Source organism: Schistocerca serialis, unplaced genomic scaffold (assembly GCF_023864345.2).
Source record: "Schistocerca serialis cubense isolate TAMUIC-IGC-003099 unplaced genomic scaffold, iqSchSeri2.2 HiC_scaffold_985, whole genome shotgun sequence".
Lineage (NCBI taxonomy): Eukaryota > Metazoa > Arthropoda > Insecta > Orthoptera > Acrididae > Schistocerca > Schistocerca serialis.
In genome coordinates this window covers 62,501-67,500 of record NW_026048612.1, presented here as the reverse complement: position 1 = coordinate 67,500, position 5,000 = coordinate 62,501, and the positions used below count along the sequence as shown (strand labels likewise).

Here is a 5,000-nt window from a genome sequence, read left to right as displayed (position 1 = left end):
CGCACGCCTTCGGCTCGCCCCACCGGCAGGACGTCCCACGATACATGCCAGTTAAACACCGACGGGCGGTGAACCAACAGCGTGGGACACAAATCCAACTACGAGCTTTTTAACCGCAACAACTTTAATATACGCTATTGGAGCTGGAATTACCGCGGCTGCTGGCACCAGACTTGCCCTCCAATAGATACTCGTTAAAGGATTTAAAGTGTACTCATTCCGATTACGGGGCCTCGGATGAGTCCCGTATCGTTATTTTTCGTCACTACCTCCCCGTGCCGGGAGTGGGTAATTTGCGCGCCTGCTGCCTTCCTTGGATGTGGTAGCCGTTTCTCAGGCTCCCTCTCCGGAATCGAACCCTGATTCCCCGTTACCCGTTACAACCATGGTAGGCGCAGAACCTACCATCGACAGTTGATAAGGCAGACATTTGAAAGATGCGTCGCCGGTACGAGGACCGTGCGATCAGCCCAAAGTTATTCAGAGTCACCAAGGCAAACGGACCGGACGAGCCGACCGATTGGTTTTGATCTAATAAAAGCGTCCCTTCCATCTCTGGTCGGGACTCTGTTTGCATGTATTAGCTCTAGAATTACCACAGTTATCCAAGTAACGTGGGTACGATCTAAGGAACCATAACTGATTTAATGAGCCATTCGCGGTTTCACCTTAATGCGGCTTGTACTGAGACATGCATGGCTTAATCTTTGAGACAAGCATATGACTACTGGCAGGATCAACCAGGGAGCTGCGTCAACTAGAGCTGAGCAGCCGGCCGCCCGGGAGTGTGTCCCGGGGGCCCGCGCGAACACGCAAGCGTCCGCTCAATTATTCTGCAAACAGGAGGAGGCTGCGCTCCCCTGCACCATACACCTCGAAACCCTCTCAGGTCCCGGCGGCGCGCAGCGCCGTCCTAAGTACTTGGTCGGGTTCGAGAGAGGCGCAATCGCCCGGAGTTTGGCGAGTAGACGCTTTAGGTGCGACCACCCGTGCTCCCAACTGAGCTTGCCGCTGCCGACAGAGGCCCGGGAGCGTGCTGTCGTGGCATTGCCGGCGGGAGACAACACGCGCCACCTACGGTGACCGGCAGCTCCAACGCCAGCGCCACAGAAGGACAAAAGCCCCACTTGGGTGCCGAAGCGAACTCTCCCAGCACAGCGCACGCGCCAACACGTCCGCACAGCTGCGATACAAACCACCTGCGAGAACCGCAGAGGCGACCGAGCAGCAGACGGCGTCGCGGCGCCGAGCGCCGGGCGGCGGCGCATCCTCAGCGCACACAGTCCTCAATCGGACCAGCACACTGCAGATGTCCACCGCGCTTCGCACCGGGCCCGCGAGGACCTACTTTGGCCGCACGGCGCCGCGTGCAGGGTGCGCCGGCGCGCAGCTGCGCCGCCTGCCGCCTCCGTCGGCCGGCGCGCCTGCCAGTGGCCGCCCCCACCAGCCGGCTGTAGCGCGTGCGCCCACGCACCGCGCGGCCAGCACGCCGGGCGGCCCCCCCTCACCGGCCGGGGCCGGTCCCACCCAGCCACCGCCGCGTATCGCTTCACACCCACATGCCATTCACGTTCGTGGGCATGGTGGGTATCGCTGAAACAACCGGTTGGTAGCTCAACCGATCGTCGCCATCACTGATTCACCTCTAGCGAGAACAACCGCACCACAACGGTTTACCAGTTGTTCATTTGCGTAACGTCACCAGCAAACGTAGGCGTCCATCGCCATTTGCAAATTCAACGATTGTTGCATGCCTGTGTCAGGTGTCACGACACACTATGTCTGCCCACATACACGCAACAACATGTGCACGCTTCGCAAACACGTGGAAGGTGGCCCCCGTACGTATGCGATGTCCATTGCGCAAACGACTGTCAACCGGCCTCTGTCGCATGTCGCAGATGTGGAACGCAGTGCACCATGCTATCACGGTGTGTGAGAAGAGACGACAACGTCTGACAACACGCGCCACTACATCAACAGACGGCTCATGCTGATCGCCATCCAGGGCATACCACACTGCACTCCAGCTCTTATAGGGAGACGACACGTAGCTGCGTGCACAACATTTGGACCGCATGGTTCGCCGTTGTTGGCGCAGTCGTTGTACGGTCACATGTACCACGATGTATCATTCAGTACATGAGGACCAATGTGCAGTACAGTGTGTGATTTGGAGGTACAACATCAGCGGACAGTTGACACAGGCCGTACCACAGCGTAGGCGCAGTGCTTCGCCATGCGAATGCCAATGAACAACTGCGAAGGGCATTGAGCATGTACGTCCTGCTGCCATCCACATTACAGTGTATCGCTGCAAGGTGTTTAACATGAAGCGATACACTGGGGACCGGGCAGTGCGAGTAGCAAACTATATTGCGGGGGTTGCAGTTAGGCAACACTACACTAATTTAACGCGTCGTATGACAATTACAGAGCAGGTTAAGGCCCAACGTGTGTTGGGTTAAGGCCCAACGTGTGTTGGGTTAAGGCCCAACGTGTGTTGGGTTAAGGCCCAACGTGTGTTGGGTTAAGGCCCAACGTGTGTTGGGTTAAGGCCCAACGTGTGTTGGGTTAAGGCCCAACGTGTGTTGGGTTAAGGCCCAACGTGTGTTGGGTTAAGGCCCAACGTGTGTTGGGTTACAGCACAATATGGGTTACGTTAAGGGGCAATGTGGGTTACGTTAAGGGGCAATGTGGGTTACGTTAAGGCGCAATATAGGTTACGTTAAGGCGCAATATAGGTTACGTTAAGGCGCAATATAGGTTACGTTAAGGCGCAATATAGGTTACGTTAAGGCGCAATATAGGTTACGTTAAGGCGCAATATAGGTTACGTTAAGGCGCAATATAGGTTACGTTAAGGCGCAATATAGGTTACGTTAAGGCGCAATATAGGTTACGTTAAGGCGCAATATAGGTTACGTTAAGGCGCAATATAGGTTACGTTAAGGCGCAATATAGGTTACGTTAAGGCGCAATATAGGTTACGTTAAGGCGCAATATAGGTTACGTTAAGGCGCAATATAGGTTACGTTAAGGCGCAATATAGGTTACGTTAAGGCGCAATATAGGTTACATTAAGGCGCAATATAGGTTACATTAAGGCGCAATATAGGTTACATTAAGGCGCAATATAGGTTAGGTTAAAACACGACATAGGTTAGGTTAAGGCACGACATAGGTTAGGTTAAGGCACGACATAGGTTAGGTTAAGGCACGACATAGGTTAGGTTAAGGCACGACATAGGTTAGGTTAAGGCACGACATAGGTTAGGTTAAGGCACGACATAGGTTAGGTTAAGGCACGACATAGGTTAGGTTAAGGCACGACATAGGTTAGGTTAAGGCACGACATAGGTTAGGTTAAGGCACGACATAGGTTAGGTTAAGGCACGACATAGGTTAGGTTAAGGCACGACATAGGTTAGGTTAAGGCACGACATAGGTTAGGTTAAGGCACGACATAGGTTAGGTTAAGGTACGACATAGGTTAGGTTAAGGTACGACATAGGTTAGGTTAAGGTACGACATAGGTTAGGTTAAGGTACGACATAGGTTAGGTTAAGGTACGACATAGGTTAGGTTAAGGTACGACATAGGTTAGGTTAAGGTACGACATAGGTTAGGTTAAGGTACGACATAGGTTAGGTTAAGGTACGACATAGGTTAGGTTAAGGTACGACATAGGTTAGGTTAAGGTACGACATAGGTTAGGTTAAGGTACGACATAGGTTAGGTTAAGGTACGACATAGGTTAGGTTAAGGTACGACATAGGTTAGGTTAAGGTACACATTGTTGTAAGGAAAGGTTTAATGGGGGGGGGGGGCGGCGGCCGGTTTGTTGATTGTGATTATAGTACGTGGATGCCTGCGGTATCATCTGATTTGCCACGTCAGGATGTACCTTTGGCTCATGACAGGCGGCGCTCTCATTCCATGCTTGTGGCAGACCTGTGTCTTTCATTCCTGCCATTGTTTGTGTGCTGTGAGAGGAGGCAGTATTGTGATGTTGGGTGCACCCCTGTGTAGGACATGTGTGGGTGTTGGTGGCTTGGCTGAGCAATGGTGGTTGTCGGGTGGGTGGGATATTCTGTTTTCTGTGTGGACCTCCCAGTCTGGTTATGACAGTGTGGATTGTCTAATGTGGCGGAGAGGATGCACTGGGTGTTGTTGCATGCTGGTGCTTACATATTGTCTGTGTGCGTGTTACAGGCAGAGAGTAGTGCGTGATAAGAGTGTGTGGCTGACGTGTGGTTGTGATTGTGAGCAGAGTCTTTCAGCATGTATACGGACAGTTGTATATATTATCTGTATTCTGATGGCTCTATCTATTACTAATCAGCGCCGTGTATACGTTTAATGTGGTTCCCGTCGAAACTGTTGTATCTCTGTACATTAGTGACACGGCGAGCGCGCTATGTAGCTACTCGTCTCGGCAGCTTCCACCGGTGTATGGCAAATGATTATAAGCAATGAGTCTAGTCGTCAATACCGATAGTGTGACGTCACATGTCTGGGGTGGGGGACGCTGCGCCCTTCCGGTGGGTCATGGCCTAGCAAGACTCTCCCCACGCAGGGGGGGCTTGGACTGTCATTAACTCTTCCGAGTAATATACTTGCCGTACGTTTTTGCGACTGCGAGTGCAACGCTCACCGGTACCGACATGGATGGAGCGCCTCCTAGCTGACCGCTCAGCATCGGCATTCGTACAGAGAGCAACGCGATCGCGTCTGTAGCTCGTAAGTGGTACAGCTCGCAGCTCATGTATAGGGACAGCGGGAATGTCGCATATTGGACATACCTCTTCATGAAACGCATGTTATAGGGGTGGATTGCACATTGCGACTGCGGGAAAAGTCCGCCGTTCATCCGCTGGAGTTGCGAGTTGGGCGGTTGGAGTGGGGCGCAGGTGGAGTGATTGCCGGTCCACGATTTCGTGCGGCAGAGGCGCTGGCGTTGGGGTGCTGTGGTCGACAGAGGACGCAGGCTTTGTGGG

General features: G+C 53.0%; 1 non-coding gene across 1 annotated transcript in view; it reads right to left on the bottom strand.

The window, feature by feature from the left end:
- The window catches only part of LOC126454518 (small subunit ribosomal RNA), a 1,910-nt gene extending 1,163 nt beyond the window's left edge, over positions 1-747 (bottom strand). The window contains exon 1 of the ribosomal RNA XR_007585219.1: positions 1-747. This exon is cut by the window's left edge and continues 1,163 nt beyond it. This is a non-coding gene — a ribosomal RNA (small subunit ribosomal RNA).
- Between the last annotated feature and the right edge of the window lie 4,253 nt (positions 748-5,000).